Consider the following 20,000-nt stretch of genomic DNA (forward strand, 5'->3'; position numbering starts at 1 on the left):
TTCATCCCTTCTCTAGTTTATGGCCCATGGCACTGTCAACAGAACACATTGCGTACACTACATATCTCTGGGACCAATACGGTTGTGAGGTCTACACTAGCATTTCTGATCATCCACATGCTGTACTTCACACACATAGATACACACAAATACTTATCTTTCATGACATGGTAGGTAGAACTGGGTAATACCCATTCATCTATGGGCCGTCCTGACAAGGACGACATGGACCGCGAATGGGCAGATATTGGGCGAATGCTCTGACCATTGGTAGGATTGCCACCTTTTCATATGACCTGGATGGGACATTTTTGGGACACCCATCTGAGTTTACAGGCCAACACATACCCACGGTCATTACAAAGGATAGTACTTTAGTTTTATGCCTACATATAAGCTTGTATTGTTGTAGAGGTATAGTTGCTTATTCTGTTTCATTTACTTGCTTATTCTGTTTCTTGTAACATATAGGTATTTTATATATGGACATACGTATTGTATCGGACTATTACATAAAATATGGGACATAATTACATCCTACTATTGCAGGACATTTCACATTTATAATGGTTTTGGTATGGACACACCTGCCTAGAGGGGGACTGTCCCTCACAATGTAGGACAGGTGGTAACCCAAACCTTTGGGCTAGGCTTAGCAATTGGCGGAGCGCTAACACAATGCGTTTCGCTTCCACTAGGTATAACTAGCAACACTACAATGGAATACGGGCACGGGGTTTTAAATATCATTTGTTCGAGTGACGGGGACTCAATATTCAGCTACGTGCCTTTGTGTTTACTTCTTATTTTGGTGTTCGTAATGATGTCTTGTATGCTTTGCATACATTTCACTATCCACGGACACTGACAGGAGTGATTACTATTAGAGGCAGGCTGTACTAGTCAGCATTTTAGGTTGTGCATATGCAGCCGACATGTTCATGCCTCCATGCAGCGCTTGGACATGCCCCCTGCACTCGTACACATTTCCTATGCATGTGGCCGTTACGAAAGCGCACCTTCATTAATATGCATGTGGTGCTGCTGCGCCATCTCTACGCCGCACGGTTGGCACAAGGCTAATGCCGTCCTTGTGCCAAGCTTCATGAATCCCGGGGAGTGACTGTTTTACTTCCATATAGTCTGTTATTAATCTTTTGTGCATTGATTTAGATTTCAGTTTGGAATAATTGTGTAGCACCATATTAACCTTTATAAACCCATGATCACTGCACATCTATGACAGTAAAACCTGGCATGAAGTAACAGTAATTTCTTTAGGAACACAAACAATGTCTAGTATGTTCCATTCACTAGTAGACTTTTTACAATTTTAAGCAACTGTTGTTCTTGAACATTTGTAGTGAATAATTTCCTTAGCAATGTTGTTGATTCAATAATATTCCAGTCTGTCTCTGGTAAATTTATGTCCCCAGCTAATATTATTTTCCCTCCTGTGTTTCATGCAAGAAATGTATGAATTCCTCTAAGTCATTTGACCTTGACTTTGGTGGTCTGTATACTCTAACATGTTATATGTTCCAGGGTTGTCTTTACTGTCACAGTTACATAGTCTATAGTATTGGTGTTATGTTATCACTGAGCAAGTAATAATCACAGGTCTCATAACTACCTTTAATCCCTATTATAACACCTCCACCTGATTTTGTGTTAGAATGTCTGTTACAGTAAACACATTTATACCCTGACAGAACTGGTTTCCAGTCAGTGTTCTTTAACCGTGTTTCACAAACAATAACACCAGTCTTGTGGGAACATAGAACCCCCCCCCCAAAAAAAAAAAAAATATATATATATATATATATATATTATTAATGCTCCCAGCATTAACAACCATCAGAGCTGCATCAAATGTTACCATTTATGAACTGTTAAATTTTTGACCTGGCAAAAATCTTGTCTTGTGTTTATCAAATGTTGCAAAATATCTGCTGCAAAAATTCTCTTGCTTGATTTTAACAAGTGAATGCCATCCTGTTTGAACACATGTACCCAAAATTAGGCTCATATGCGCTACACATTTCCATTTTCTCAAAATGGGACATTTTTTTCACGTTGGTATTTACCCCAAAATATTTTCTTTCACAGTTCTGATTCCTCTTTCTATATGTGATTTGTGAAAAATATGCCCTAACACCAGTACAAGCTATACTATTTAAGAGGCTTGAAAGTTCCCTATTAACAGGCAGAGTCCTTGTGGATGAGATCATTTGTACCAACTGAATAAAAAACGGTCCATACTTCTTTACATAAAGACATTATAAGGCACATCTCACATCCTATAGTTTTTCTCCTGGCAAGTATAGCACTATTTGATATTCATTATCTTCTCTCCAAATATAAGTATCATTTCCTCTAATAATCACTTCTGCAATTACAAGGATGCCTTTTCTGACCAGATCTGAAGCATATTCAACTTCTAATTCAGTAATATCTGCACTATCAATTGTTCCAAAGGAATGATCTTCATCATCTTTAATTTTGCTAATCCCACAGTTTTCATTGCATATTATATTAGCAAACACACAATTCTCATCCACCTGGCTTTGTACATCCACAGCTTGAGCCATGTTGTCAACGTCTGTCTTTCTCATCTTTTTTCTCACAGTAATGTTCTTCAATCTTTCCTCATATAATTTTGATTTCTTCCTTTTCACCTGCCCCTTGCCTTTTTTTCTATCTTCTCTTTTGGAAAAATATTGCCTTTTTCTGTAGACTGAAGGTTTTCTAATAGCAAAATGTCATCATTCCCTGCAATCTGTGTTACATAACGAAGCATTGTCCTTTTTAGAATGCAGATATTTATCAGTTTCTATTTCTTCCTTGTTATTTGTTGTGAACTTATTCCTTCCTTTCTTTTTTATTTCCTTCTAAATACTTTGAATCATCAGACTGCTGAATACTTGTGTCCAGAATTCTAAAGTTGTCAGGGGTATTGTCTTGTTTAATAGGGGTTGAATGATCTTAACAGACAATAGACACATCATTTCCTAAATGTGTTCTATTTTCTCTTAGCCTAATATTATTTATCTCGCCAGCCCAGTCATTAATATATGTAACAGTTCTCCAAGCAGTGTCAATTGCATAAGTGCAATCATCATCAGTAAGTCTAGATTTACTTCTAATAATGCTAAGCAAATCATCCATTTACATGATGAACACACATTACCAGTGTTATCAGGTGTTACCTTTAGATGTACATAGCATGTATTATACTGTACAAGATATTTGTACTTCAGTCAATTATTAATTGCATACTCATTTAAGGAATCCATATTCAGCATCAAATGAATAAAAAATTACAAAAGAAAAGAATAACCAATATCAGTTACCACAGAATTCAAAGAGAACTTAAATCAATTTCTGTGAGAAAAAGCATGCAAACACTAGTGAACTAAATACTAAAGTACGTACAATAAAGTTGTTCTCAGAATATATAAGTTTTGAAAGTTAGACTAAAGTTGGAATTTTTTACTATCGCTCACAGTTGCACCTCTTTTTAACAGTTAAGACCAATAAATCACAAACCAAGGCAGGATTGTTTAGATAAGTTCTGGATTGTCCTCTTTCCAGTCTAGAGTTTGCCTGTCTAAAACCTATCCTTTTCTAACAGCAAGCACTGAAAATTAAAGGTAAAACAACAAAATATAAATCAAAGTAAATATGGAAAGGAATGATTTCCATAATGTGCAAAGTTCAAGTTTGCAAAAGTTAATCTATTCCTTTTTCAGCTGAAGAGGAGAATAAGCCTGTGAGATCTGGTGGGGATTGGGGGAGTGGAGTAACCAGCAGGAATCAGAAGAAATCAAAAGTTGTAACAGTTTAATAGATTAATTTGCTCTGACATGCAAAAAATGTAAAGATAGTGGCAGGTGAGATTTGCTGAATGGGATTTTAGTGAAATATTTTTGCTGAAATGGGAATCAGCAAAAGTGTCAATCTGTAGGCACGAATCTGTATTTCCTATATTTACTTCTGAATTTACGGAATTTGACCAGAGCATGCAGAGCATGTGGATATATTTTCATAGGCTCAATTGAGGTTACTGCTGCTCATTTTAATAATAAGCAACCTATCAACACTGTGCCAGTTTCTCCACTATAAGTGCAACCCTGAAAGGGAACTTGGGACATTTGGGGGTAAACATCTCCAAAATAAATTTAACTTTCTTTATGGTCATTTTTAAGGGATCATATCTCTACACGATGAGCTTGTGGTGAGATAAAATGAAATCTTGTTCATGTTTAATTTTCTGCAGCCTTATTCTGTTTTGATATATAGTTTAATTTGTTGTGTCTACTAAACTGTACTTTGTTGTTTTTGTCACATAGTCAAAACTTTTGTTAGCTGTTTATAGTTTAATTTTTTGAAGCAGTTGTCTATGTAAATTGTTAGGTACTACACTGTATCATGACAAAATGCATCTGTATTTCACTTTTATATGCAGAGAAAGACAATGTATACATTTTCATCTCTCAGTTTGTTACATAATCTACTTTTGAATATTTTGCATATTATTTTACTAATAACTGTATTTAGTTACTACTCGCTAAATGGATTTTTCATTGAGATGGTAGTGTTTGCTTATGTTGTCATGTTCCATTAAGGACTGCATTCTGTACTGATCTTCTTGAAATCATGAACTATTTAGATTTAGATGATGCTTGCCTAATAATGACAAAATAATATGAGCAATGCTTACACAACATATAATTTGTAGCTTATTTTCATTTAGTTGTCTTTTTAGGAGTACTGTTTTTCCATAGGTATGGGAGACAGGGGTCTAGATTCCAAAAGTGCCAGCCCAGTATAGCCGACCCAAGTGAAACTGACAAACATATAAGCATCAATGATCTGCCTGTTGAGCAGAGTGTGGAAGAAACCCTTTGGCTAGTAAAGGCATTCCATTTTGTAGAAACTGAGAAAGAATGCTGCTCCAAGCAGCCATGAATGAATAAGGAAGGAAGGCAGCTGCATCCAACAGCTTGCATTTCCAAGACAGATGCAGGCTCACATTCATCTTAACATATGCAGCTCCAAGGCATTTCAGGATGCCTGCACAGTATAATGAGCTTACAAGACTTGCAACGGGAATGCACCTTTCTGTACCAGTACAGTGTGCATGACAGCCCCTGGAGAACAACCATCATCCAAACACATCAGGTTAGATTCAGGAGCTGTTGCACACAGGTTGCTTGCATCTGTGATAATACTTTCTATATAAAGTTGTAAGATAGTAATGATTTTATATTTTGCAGTAAACTAGCTGCATAGGACAATATGGCATCTCATATTACACTTCTGTGTTGTACACTGCAAGATCAATGCTACAATAGATCAAAAGATATCATGGTCCACAATTAGATCCAGAGGTGCAGTGTACTGTGACAATGAGATATACTAGGTGTCAATTCAGCCACTAAAGAAAATCATAGCATGTAGCATATGTGGGCAAAGGTCAAGTCTACATGTTAACCTTGTCACTTCTTGTTAGAAATGGAGCACACAGCTTAACAGTTCCAGCATACCTGACAAATGTGTACCAACATCTTTAGAAAGTATGATGTTGTGACAAACTGTCACATGGGGAAGTGAATCAGAGATGGTGTGTTGGCACATCAAGGGGAATACAGGAAGGGCTGGCATATTCAGACCATTGTGGATGTAGACTCAAAAGGTTAATCCTCATCTGCTGAAAGGGGATTGTCTTGTAGCAGTCCCATCTATCATTCTACATATCACCTAAGCTACAGGTAGGGAGGAGGTGTCTTGATCAGCTTGAGGTAGCAGGACACACAGTAAATGTCTAATAAAGGGCTCATTTGTTAATTTCCACTTAAAAGTTCCTTCATCTTCTGCACGTCAGTAGGGAAACTTTACTCTTTATACATGTCAACTGATATCTAGAGGAGGGGGCATCATCTTTATATTTTTATTTGTCTGAACAGCTGTGTATTATTTCTTCTCATCTGTTATATTCTACATCATGAAAATATGATCTCTGAAACAAAATATTTCTCTTCACCTGAAAACAAATAAAATGCAAACGTTTACAAAACAGGGGAGTTATTTGTCACAACAGACTTCAAAGGTGAAGAATAATCTTGAATAAAGGAGAGCCAATGTGAAGAGTGACCTCATATGACATCAAGTCTCTTGATGACTCATCAAAACTAATGAGAAGCATCTAAGAAATACATTTCTCATTTTATATATGATTTATATGAGAGTTTGCAATTATTTTGGTCAGTGCTGAGCAACTCTCTGTGGTTTCTGAATATTTCTACTGTGTTTGACCAAATTAAAATATTTAAAAATATGAAATACTGACAAACCTTACGGTTTTCCTTAACTCATGCATTTTCCTTCATCAGCAGTGATGTTTTCACATTTCACATTCGTTTGTACAAATACAGAAGGATATGAAATGAGGAAACAATGTGCAGAATGTGGATGCAGCATATAAAAAAAGAGGGGATGGAGGAGGATAGAGACAAACAGAGAAGAGTGACAGTTTGCCAAAAAGAGTACTAATAAGCAACTTTTATATTTCAAACTCAAATGTTCAGTTTAGAAAAGCAAAGCTACATGCAGACATTCAAAGAAATATGCAGGAAGCCATGCCTCTTTTTGGATGTGTTATGTTGCAGGGGTTTATATAGAAATGTGTCATGATGTAGAGATGCACAGAATAAGCAGGGCTTGCACACACGTATTATATATACATGTTTAGGCATGCAAACTCAATCGCACATATATATTTTCATACTTATGCACACATAAATACAAACAGTTGTATATATGTTTGTGTGTGTGATTTTATATATATATATATATATATATATATATATATATATTTACATTTCAAATTTTAAAAATGATAAAATGCTAAATGCAAAATATTGGCAAAAAAACTTTAAGGATTTACATTACAGAAAACCCTAAATACCGAACCTAAAAAAGACTGAAATAGGAAAACAATTTATTTTCTTTTTTTTTATCTTTAAAGTAAAACCCTTCTGTAATGCTAAGCTCTAATTTATCTGAATAGTGATAGTGTTATTGACAGGATTTCTGTAAAGGTAAGGCATAATGTTAGGGTACACTGTTTCACCTTAGTAATCCATCTTAACCCTAACCTAACATTAGAAAATCCCTTTCTTTAACATTACCATTCAGACATCCAATACATACTAACCCACATACACAAAACACTACATCTATCCCCTCACCCAACCCAGGAACACTTCCGCACACACTCCCGGCCCTAATGCAGACCCACTTACCTCTTTTGGCTGCACAAACATTCAGCACGGATGCTTGGATAAAGTTTGATAAAATGTCCTAACATTTCACTTTATGAGCAAATAGATATTCATTAAAGAGTGCAGGACAAAGTTAAGATGGACAGACAGACTAAACTATAAGAAAACATACACCCCGGATTCAGCAAGCCCTGCACGGTGTGCAGGACTAGTGCAGGAGCTCCAGCAGGCAATATGTCTGCCGTGCGATCCAGGAATAAGCTGCAGGGATGTGCACGAGCGCTCCTGCACTAGTCCTGCACGGACTCAGCTCCTGTATGCAAATTACCCTAGTTGCAGGTGAAATCCATGCAAATGAGGTGAATTTACGATCCAAGAAGTTGTCAGCCAGCCATGCAAGGCTAGTGTAATCTGTAGACATGTACTCGGTTAGTAACCGAGTACATTTCTGCAAACTACAAAATGGAGATATGACAGCTCCAAATAAAGGGTGTACATTATGTTGAACGCATGCCAATGACCAAATATATGGCCATTGTCATGGAAAATAGTTGCAAAAAAAAAATAACGTTTTTTTTTTTTTTTTTTTTTTTTTTTAGCCAATTTTGGCTGTTTAAGCATAGGGCAGCGGCGTACAAACGGGATCGGGCAATAAATAAAAAAAAAAACCTGAAATAAACAATCTAACCAAAATCACTATTTTGCCATTATACCTAATGGCAGGCAGAAGACAACATGGCCAGTGAATAGTGGCTGCTAAGGGGAGAGGCACAGTGTGGGACCTGTATCTATGCATCAGCAGGCAGTTCTATGCAAATGAGGGGAATGATACTGAATCCCAGATTTCCCCTCAGTGCTAATCAACACCCAACAGTGTAAGAGCATGAATAGCTTGGTGCAAGCCTAGGAGTAATCTGACATCATAGGGGGTGTGTCAGGCATACTGTAAGTGGATTGAAGCCCTGTTGCTCGGGTTTGCCCTGAGTTTAGCAGAGCTAAGCAAGGGGGTGTGTCTGAGGCTGCCTAGCACTCTTTACATTACCTAAGCGGGTGTGCATGCCACGCACCGGGTTTTAAAGGGAAAAAAAAGTAAACCAGGAAATAGTAGCTCTGTGCACATTTGAGCACTGTGTTTGCTCAGTGTGCCCCCAGGCTTAAACAGGAAGGCAATGGGAAGGGAAAACAGCAGTAGGAAGGGAATCTAGGTGAACTAGCATAGCTGGCAGGTGAAATGTAATAGAATCAGCCAATCACACAGGCAGCAGACCAGCCCAGAACACTACTATAAACTATGCAAACACCTTTCCCTCTGTTTTTTCCCACATACTCTACACCACCGGTGTATACACGTGGGAAAATTGTAACAAACAAAAACAACAAAATGATAGGGGCTGCAGCAGATATCAGACATCAACATGTGGAAGAGGCTGAGGGTGGTGAGGATGAGAATGCTGTTGACCAACCCACAGTGAGGAGATGGACAAGGGTGTACAGGCCCATGGTAACCTACCAGGGCTACATGAGCTGGAGATAGTGGAGCACTATAGGGTGGACAGGGACCTCTTACAGCAAGTTGTTGAGCTGTGCCAGCCATGCCTAACACACAGAACTAACAGAGGGGAACCCATCCCAGTGGATACCAAGTTATGTGTAGGCCTAGGAATACTAGCCACAGGTTCCTCCCAAAGGTACCCTGGGGATATCATGGGGATCTCACAGACATCAGCATCTAGGGTATTCCACCAGTTCCTGGATGCCATGTCAGCACATGCTAGTGAGCACGTATATTTCCCCAACACCCGTGAGGTGCTGGCGAGCAATATGCATCTCTTCAACCAAATAGCAAAATACCCTGAGGCAGTGGGTGCTATAGACTGCACGCACATATGCATCAAAGCACCACCCGGTGAGCAGAATAGGGTTTACATCAACCATAAGGGCTTCCCCTCCATCAACTGCCAGGTCATGTGTGATGCCCAGGGCATTATAATGAATGTGTGTGCTGGCTGCCCTGGAAGTTATCATGATACCCACATCTGGCATTTGATGCAGCTGTACCAGAGATTTGCCAATGGGGACATCCCTTACGGTCACCTAGTGGGGAATGCTGGTTACACACTGGAGCCATGGCTGATGACACCCATCAGAAATGCACACACACCTGAACAAGAACTCCATAATGAGGCACATGCACAGACCAGAATTATAATAGAGTGTGTGTTTGGGATGCTCAAGTCAAAGGTCTGGTGCCCGGACACATCCGGTGGAGCCTTGCAGTACTCACCAGCTACATGTACTCACATTGTCATTGTATGTGCCATGCTACACAATATGATCCAGTGGAAACAGCTGCTGCAGGAACAGCACGGTGCAGGGCCATACAGCCGCCCACCAATGCCAAGGCCTGCACAGGCACAGAGTTACTCAGAGGAGGAACAACTTGAGCCTGTCCCAGTAGACAGAAGGAGGCATGCCCAGTATGCCCTAGCCTTGGCAAAGAGGCAATGCATAGCACATATACTGACACAGTAGGGACCCAGGGAATTACACCTCTCTCTGACTCGCACATTCAGTAAAAGGGATGCCAAACATGGCACTACCTGTGCTCAACCATGTATAGGGAGTTTACTATGTGCATCTGACATAGGCAGCCCTCCAGCACCATCCTCAGTACTGGAACACCCACAAGATAAGTCACTCTCCTTACCAATTGCTGAATGGAATAGTATGTGTTGTTACTTGTACCTATGGTATGGATGTGAGCATGCAAGGGAATCGGGTGGCTGAATGGGATGCCAGCAGACCTATAGTGGCAGCATGAGATCTGTAACAAATACTGGGTGTCACCGTAGTAGAAAGTACTACACATGGTGACAAAACCCACCACAGGAAATGTGCTGGGCCACGTGTGTCCATATGACTCACACATGCCAGTCAAGGAGGTTCAAATACCCAACAACAGTCTCAGCCAGCAGGACAGGTGTAGACAAACACAAACAAAGGCTGTGCTAAGGCCTTTGAATGATAGCTATGGGTAACCTCCACCCCAGTACTACAAAGACAGACTACATCAGGTCAGGCAGTGGGATGTTAGTTCTGAATGGTAAGAAGTCAGAAACTGATATGTAGGTCAATCAAACCTAAGACCTATAGTACACTGATATGCTTCTAGTTAGCATGACAGGTTAGAATGCAGAATGAAATGGAGTACCTGACATGCCAGTACAGTCATAGCAAATGTGTGCAAGTGTCAGATGGGGCACCCCCAATCCTATGTAGAAATGTAGAAACAGTCAGGTTTGCCCCCTCATTCCTATGTAGAAATGTAGTAACAGTCAGGTGTGCTCCCCCCCCCCCAATCCTATGTAGAAATATTGAAACAGTCAGGTGCCCCCCCAATCCTATGTAGAAATGTAGAAACAGTCAGGTGTACCCCCAATCCTATGTAGAAATGTAGAAACAGTTAGGTGTGCCTCCCCAATCCTATGTAGAAATGTAGAAACAGTCAGGTGTGCCCCCCCAATCCTATGTAGAATTGTAGTAACAGTCAGGTGTACCCCCCCTCAATCTGATAGAAATGTAGTAACATGTATGTGTAGGTATAATACCAGTGGAGAACAGATGACCTGAGGTGGCCAAGGTAGCAGGATAGAGTGTAGCATTTATACAATATGCAGGTATGCATATGTTAGGCTGGTGTGTGTTACATATTGTGTGAGAGTGGTCGGTATGTAAGCATGATGAGGTTTGACCTGGTCACCATTGCCCAGTACTGCCGATGACAGGGCCAAGTCCTCACAACAGCAGTGCCAAACACAATGCTCCCCAGTATAACACATACTAACAGTAAGCCATTGTAAATGTATGGATGTAATTTGTGTCACCATCTGAAAGATGGACATGGCATGACTGTTGGGCCAGATATACAAGAAGTACACAGCGGAAAGTACCCCAGACGGACAGTGTATAATATGTAACCATGAAATGGACACACCCTTGGAATTGTACATGCAGGTTTGCATCACATTATCTGGCCTTGTAGTAGGGAATACCAATGTCATCTGACCAAACCCTAGCAGATCACAAAGGTCATAGGAATGATGTATTGAGAAACAGTTGATATTCCTCCACAAGTCAGCATCACTGGCATGCCCCATTCATATCATTGAGTCAGACGCAAGTAGTGTCCATAGCACACATGCACCCAGCTCACCCAAACGCCACCCATAGGTACCTCTCTGGGCTTATCCCTGCTGTTGGGAATGGGTACAATATGACCCCCACCTGTGTATGGAAATAGCGAAAGAATGCAGCATGCAGTGCAGGTGTCTCATGCAGGTGTGTCCCTAGCTGTTAGCAGCACCTGCCAGCATCCACACCACCTGAACAATACTGATAGAAAGTATTGGCATGAACACCTGGCATACCTACCCTGCCACCCCAGGGAAATATAATGTATGGCAGACTGGTACCATAGGACTGACAGAATGGAATGGCCTGCTACAGCTGGCCTGCATCACTACCAAATGGCCTACAGTCCTCTGCCAAAGGCCTGGGTCTCACCCGTACTGCCAATGTATGTTATGTCATGGACTCCCAAATAACAACATAACACAGTCCACAGAACCCATATGCAAGGCCATGTGGACAAACCACAGTAACATGTCCACCATGTCCCACTGCATGAACTGTGGACCAACAGCAAAGTACTGCTGTGATGAGGTGATAACTATAGGGAAAGTATCAGAGAATGTTTGCATAATGTATGGAAGAGGATAGAATAATAGAGGGGGGTGGGAGCATGGGCAGCATGCAATGTGAGAACTCTGAAATGCAGCAGTGTGCACATACTATCCCTGGCTGCAAATACAAGAATGGGTGGCTACAAACCTGCCCATACAACACAAAAGGGGTTTTGTCCTGACTTATGACCCCTGCCTCTGGGTAACCTGTGTGAATCTGTACAGCTGTGAGGTATCGCCACAGCAGGATAAGTCCATACTGTCACATTGATGGATGTACAAGTATGGAATCCTTTGCCACCACTGTACCAAGGTGCTGAAATGGTTACACAGACCCAGCAGCCAGTGTCTGCAGCTCCCTCTCCAGAATGGCAGTAGTTCAGAGGAATATGTAGGCATTTGACCACAACACTGGACATAGCTGCGCTCACCCTGTGTTCCCCAGGACATCACTGTGAGCAAAAATGTCTACTTGACAGTACTTGACATAAAACATCACAGTGTATAACACTACACATGTCTGAATATCTCTGCTAACACCAGTACCATGTACCAGAAGCAGCACAGACACAATTACCTATAGTACCCACTATCCCTTGTCCAGTTTGACCCCATATTGCCAACTGATCTACAGATATCCTGCAGAAACAGTTTTCTAGCTGTTGATGTAGAACACAAATGTCTGCACTGGAGTACAATCTACCTGGAATGGATCCACACATTCAGTACATAAGGGCATACTGGGCATGCTCCCACACTTAGAAAATTTAAGGCAATGTCAGACAACAACATACTGAAAGGTCATACTGGGCATGATCACACACTTAAACAAATAAAGCCCACGTCTGATAACAACAGTGGACTATACATATATGACAGTTGCAGATGTTAGTGCATACACTCCTCAGTATGCACCAGTCATGCTTTGCACACACAATGGATAGGAATACACACAGATATCCAAGGACAACACACTATAACATGCCAAATGTACACATACATAGACTTTTGGAAGAGTGTAACAGCGACAAAGAGCCTTCCATCATAAGGCCTGTCCTGCCTAGCACACAGCCAAATGGCTACAACCACATGATTTGGAAATGTCACTCACCATAGAAATTAGCCACTGGTATGCCTCAGCATTATAGACTCTGTGGTGCTAGTGCTAACTGTGCAACATGACTGCACAAGGCAGTAGTCATCTAGCAGTTGTTTACACGTACCTGCAGAATATAAACCTGGGTGTGCCTGAGTGTGGTGTGTCTACCTCAAGATGAATGGGTTATGGCCCATGCACACCAATTGCACTCCCTTTAGCCCTACTATGCCAAGCCTGCTGATGCCATTCACTGTTAAATACACCTTTGGGTTAAGGACTAATCCAGTAATCTCTGTGGTGCATCTTGTAACTGCGTAATGCTGTAGTATGAGATACTAGTAAGGTAGGAGTTCTAATCCCAGGCATGGTGACTGTGTCTGGATAGGGAGCAATGCTTTTTAGGCTAGTCACACTCACTATAATTCAATTGCCCTACTTTGGCAAGCCTGCTAATGTCATTCACCTTAGAATACACCTTTGGGGACGATCTAACCCAGTAATCTGTGAGGCGCGTCTTGCAACTGTGTAGTATGATAAACTAATTGGGTAGGAATTCTAATCCCAGACATGGTAATTGTGTGTGTGTGACTGTGTATATTTGTCTGTCTGTGTAAGGAGCAATGCTTTTTAGGCTTGTCACACTCACTACAATTCAAATGCCCTACTTTGGCAAGCCTGCTGATGTCATTCACTTTGAAATACACCTTTGGGGGAAAGTTAACCCAGTAATCTCTGTGGTGTGTCTTGTAACTGCATAATGCCGTAGTGTGATAAGCTAGCTAGGTAGGAGTTCTAATCCCAGATATGGCAATTGTGAGTGCGTATCTGCCTGTGCAAGGAGCAGTGCCTTTTTAGGCTGGTCACACTCACTACAATTCAAATACCCTGCTTTGGCAAGCCTGCTGATGTCATTCACTTTGAAATACATGTTTGGGGAAGGGCTAACCCAGTAATCTGTGTGGCACATCTTGTAACTGCGTAATGTTGTAGTGTGATAAACTAATTAGGTAGGAATTTTAATCCCAGACATGGTAATTGTGTGTGTGTGGATGTGTATATGTGTCTGTCTGTGTAAGAAGCAGTGCTTTTTAGGCTAGTCACACTCACTACAATTCAAATAACCTACTTTGGCAAGCCTGCTGATGTCATTCACTTTGAAATACACCTTTGGGGAAAGGCTAACCCAGTAATCTCTGTGGCGCGTCTTGTAAATGGGTAATGCCATAGTGTGATAACCTAGTTAGGTAGGAGTTCTAATCCCAGACATGGCAATTATGTGTGTGTGTGTGTGTGTATGATTGTGCATGTGTGTCTGTATAAGGAACAATGCTTTTTAGGCTAATCACACTCACTATAATTCAAATGCCCTACTTTGGCAAGCCCGCTGATGTCATTCACCTTGGAATACACCTTTGGGAAAGGTTAACCCAGTAATCTCTGTGGTGTGTCTTGTAACTGTGTAATGCTGTAATGTGATAAACTAGTTAGGTAGGAGTTCTAATCCCAGACATCGCAATTGTGTGTATATCTGTCTGTGTAAGAAACAATGCTTTCTAGCCTACTCACACTTACTACAATTCAAATGCCCTACTTTGACAAGCCTGCTGATGTCATTCACTTTGAAATACACCTTTGGGGAAGGAGTACTCCAGTAATCACTGTGGTGCATCCTATAACAGCATAATGCCATAATGTGATATAGTAGTTCAGTAGGGGTTCTATTCCCAGGCATGGCAAGGGTCTGTGTGTGAGTGTTTGTTTGTCTGTGTAGGGAGCAATGCTTTTGAGGCCATTCACAGTCACTACCTCCCCATTGCCCTTCTTTGGCAAGCCTGCTGATGTCATTCCCAGTGAACTACACCTTTGGGGAAGAAGTACTCTAGTAATCTCTGTGGTGCGTCCTATAACAGTGTAATGCTGTAGTGTGACATAGTGGTTCAGTAGGGGTTCTATTCCCAGACATGGCAAGTGAGATGTTTGTCTTTGTAGAGAGCAATGCTTTTGAGGTCATTCACTGTCACTACAACCTCCATCGCCCTTCTTTGGCAAGTCTGCTGATGTAATTCCCAGTGAAATACACCTTCGGGGACAGAGTACTCCAGTAATCTCCGTGGCGCATTCTATAAATGCATAATGCTATAGTGTGATAAACTAGTTAGGTAGGAGTTTTAATCCCAGACATGGCAACTGTATGGGTGTTTGTGTTTGTCATTCATATCCTGTGTGGAGGTGGCTGCGAGTGTGTAACAACTGGACTCATTGTGGAGCGGGTCTTGCAAATTTCTTGTATGGTGGTCCTATTATATGTCACAATGTCCACGTTACACAGATAACAGATGTCAAATAGCTGAGAAGCTGGGGTGCCAATCCATACCCCTACATGTGACATCAAGGCCTGGTGAACAAAGTAAGCAACCCTTGTATTACCCAGCGAACACTTTCAACCCATGCCTCATACACGACCACACTTACCTAGGCAACAACCACTATGTTGGTAGTACTCTGCATATTGCCCACAGATAGTAACCATGGTGTGATTGCAGTGGACTACAGAGGGCATGCACCCTATCCCATCACTATAATAGGCACATAATTGCAGACAGTGCACCTTCACATGTTCCCCACTGGATGCCTGCAACAACTGTGGTGCCATCAAATATGACCCACAAAGGACATACCATACCTTAAACACATGCCCTGTATGGACAGATGCCATTGACACGAGGGCATACCTGTATCATGCTTTCAGTGTAGATGTAGAGTCAACCTGGTGTCCATTACCAGTTGCTGCCTCATGAGGCCAGGACTAGCACATCTGATGATAACAATCTGTGTACACAACATGGGCCAGACACCCGAGGTACAGTTCCACATGTCACTGAATATGCATGTGGGGCATGTGCACATCCCAGACACCATCCATGTCATGGACTATAGAACACATAAATGGCAAGCATTGCACAGCACTGACCACATACAATAGTAACCCTGGGTACTGGATGGTGGATATAGTACACACCTGTGTGGGCCAATCCAGACACTACACCCCTGAGCCACACTGCAGACCATTGTCATGTGGCCTGATGCAAAGGTATACCCTTCACCTAGACTTTTATAGCCCTCTGGCACAGTCAACCACTACACACCTATGAAGCAATGCACCCATACATGTCAGTACTTGCATCCTGTGTCTGTGTGTGGAGTAAGATGCTTTCGACCACATTCACACTCACTACAACTCCCATTGGCCTACTGATGCATGTTGTCTGATGTCAGACACCTTCATATACCCTTTGCCCATATAACATCAGGATATCCCTGTGATGCATGTGATACCTGCGCATTACTGTATTGTGGCAAACTAGATAGGAAGTTTATTCCCAACCCTGACAAGTGTGTCAATGTATGTGAGTCCCTGAGAGAGTGTGACATTAACACCATTTATTTATGTGGACAGGCATGTGTACTACACCTACCTTATCACTACTATATCACTGTTGCAGATGTTACGCACCATCAGATATACCTTTGGACAGCTCTCCAACATGTAAGCTATGTGGCGCATGCAATAACAGCATAGACATGTGATAGCAATACATAGTCAGTCAGGGGTTTGAAACTCTGCACTGGTAGGTGTGTGACACAAACATGCTTAGATTTTACTCTCCCACCCCCTCCCTGGCTTACTTTGTCTCTGTCTGTCTCTCTCACACCCTATCTGGTGGATGTGGAAAAGTACACCTGCTTTGCCTATGCAGCAGCTTGTGTTTTGTAAGTGATGCTCATGACCAGCTGATGGCCTCTACATGAATTGCAGTCTCCCTCTAGCTGATTGCATGTGGAACAGCTGTGGTAACATTCCCATAGCCAATTGCATGGGAACACACTCCAATATCTAGGAACATCATGCTGGTGTTGGGGCTTTTCATTCACTGTGAGCAGGACCTACATTTGGTGTTTGGCAAACAGCATCACAGAAGGTATTGGGATTTACCTCTAACAACATACACTGCGGAAACAGGCCAACAGACAGTAGGGGGATGTGCCAGACATGACTACAGAATGTAAATGTTGCTCTTCTGCATGTGAAGTAATGTCAGTTTAACAGGGTATGTGTGGATATGTCTTGTCTACATGATTTAATACCTGTCATGACAGTGTTATGTGTTTTAGGAAACCCCCATCTGCAGGGATATCTGCAGACTGGGCAGTGTGTGGAGCCTTTTGTTTTTGGTGTTACTCACAGAACACCAATCTGAGAACTGCAGAAGCATAGTATGAGGATTGCAGTCAGTACATGGTGACAGCCATGAGAGTTACTGACTTCATATCCCTCATAGGAAATATGTCACAACAAACCCTGGTACGACAGTAAATGTATGAGGTTATCACAGCAACATGCCAATATCAGGCCGGTGTTTGTAGCTTCAGCCACAAGTCTGTAAACCTTTGTACATATGTCATGCAGTCAGAGGTGCATATGTACTGCACAACACCATCATTTATTGACATCATACCTGATAACAAGCCAGTCTGATATCAGACTGCTAGACATGTTATGTATAGTAGGAGTTGTTTCTGAGGACATAACTTGGGCATTCTGTGGTTGTGTGTACAGTACTGGGGTCTGTGTACTTATGATGATTGTCGACAGTATGTGTATTGCGCATACGTACCTTGGGCTGTGCACAGACTGTGGCAGATGCCATTGTTTGTGGTCCTGTTCTATCTGACATTACATGCTGCTCCAGTGTATGGTACCCTAATGGCTCACATGTCTGTAGAGCCAGACACACACATGTCCCACACCACAGACAGGCATCAGATCACACTGTGTCATGACCGAGGGTATGTAGGTGCGTGTGGGTTAACCATTATGTTAATCCCTGTGGACACATTTTGCAATGGCAGGATGTTAGTTATCTTGCAGATGTCTGACGTACCCTTCTGATACCCTATCATAGTCACCACTGTGATGCAGTGCATTTAACAGTAACAATACGTGAACATGTACAGCATATATTATGGGTAGGTTTGTTAGATGCGTGCATGGAATATACCATAGCCATTACATGCCCGGTGTATTGGCAAGCATCAACATAAACCATACTCACCAGCTACAGGCTGATGCTTTGGTGGTATACAATAGGGACCTACATAAGAGTGTGAGAGATGTGATGTCAATGGCCACAGCTGTGGCATTGCTACAGGGTGGGTGCAGCATTACAGGACATCAATAGCACAAGTCCACAATATGATCACATATGCACATCTCTTTATTGCTACTATGCCGCAACAAACTATATATATGACATGTCAGATATGCATGATCTACCTGTACAGATGCAGATGCATATGCAACAGTAGTCTACTGATGTGCCCTGTGACTTTATCTGCATGCTCCTCAGCCAGTGTGTGGGTAGCACCCACCTCCACAATGGTGTCTGCCTGTTGGGTGTGCGGACAGGCAGGTGCCACGAGGCTGGCAATGAGCTCTTCAACACATGTCAGGGGGGATGGATGGCATGACCTCCCCTGTTGTGAGGTGATCCCACCAGAATGCAGCAGCATGCCAACGGGCATTGCAAAGCAGGTCAGAACAATGATGCCAGACCTGCTTATAACTGCGGTTATGCAGGCTGACATCAATGACCCTGTAGATTGGGTCATTCCACAGGGTGGTCTGCTCCTGCTGCTCATGGGTGGCCCTGCAAAACAGGACAGGATATTGCTGGATTAAGTAGTTCAGCACAACCTCATTTTCTGCCACTGAATACACAGGTAGGTAGCCATGGGACATCTTGCCTGAAAGACATAAATATGGAAACAGGTCTGAGCAACTCATACAGCCAAGGTTACCATAGTTCTTAATACACATTTCTGTCACCCACCCACTCACCCACCATATCAGTGACAGCAAACTGTTCACACAACTCAATAGGTATGGCTACAGCTTACCTACCAGTGGGACATATATTGTATTGTACCACACTTTGTGCTATGTGTTTGTAGCCATGTTCGCTTTGTGGACAGTATCATCGTTGGCCTGTTATGGACTATTTCACCTGCATGCCATTGACAGGGCCACTATGGTTCCATATAAGCATGTGGTATGCTTGCTATGTGATTGTTACACATCAGACATTCTGTGTTATTGGGGATATCTATGCATGCTGTTGGACATGTTCCGGGATTGTGTAGACTATTACTATCCACATATGTTCTATAACAGTGACACAATAGCGTGTTTAGGGAATAGTTGCCAGCAGAACCACCTTCCAACCTCATCTGGCCGTGATACCAGGCCACATCACATGTGGGACCCACCCTTGGGCCTCCTCGTCTATTGGTCCAGCACTACCTTCAGGTGGAACTACCTCAGTGGAGCAATCAGTGTCCTCCACTTGCTACCTGCATGCAGCATGCTGTGTTGTACCAATTACGACTGTCATGGCAACCCACTACTATAAATCACTACATCATGTGGGTGTTGTCCCTTTACCTTTCCTGTATGGTGGACACCCTTTCTGTGTGAGGTCAGCAGTGTTACAGACAGCAGGTAGCAATACCTCTTACAAGAAGACTTGCACACACAGCCCAGCTACATATTTGTATGAGGTTCCAGAACTACAGAGTGTGAGTTCTGCTGTAAGCAATGTATAGCACCAGGGTTTACATGTACATACAAGTTTAACATGGACTGCAGTCTGTCTGCATAGCTGTCAACTGTGTGCCTATCCACTTGATGGCCAGAGGTGTGTGTGTTATGTTTTGCCTGTCCACCACACAAGTCTTGTGGCAGATATATCACTGGCTGTGTTTGTGTTGATTGCTATCAGTATATGGCTACATCCATTTGTGTTTCTGACTTCA

Source organism: Protopterus annectens, chromosome 7.part0 (assembly GCF_019279795.1).
Source record: "Protopterus annectens isolate FY-2018-M chromosome 7.part0, PAN1.0, whole genome shotgun sequence".
NCBI lineage: Eukaryota > Metazoa > Chordata > Ceratodontiformes > Protopteridae > Protopterus > Protopterus annectens.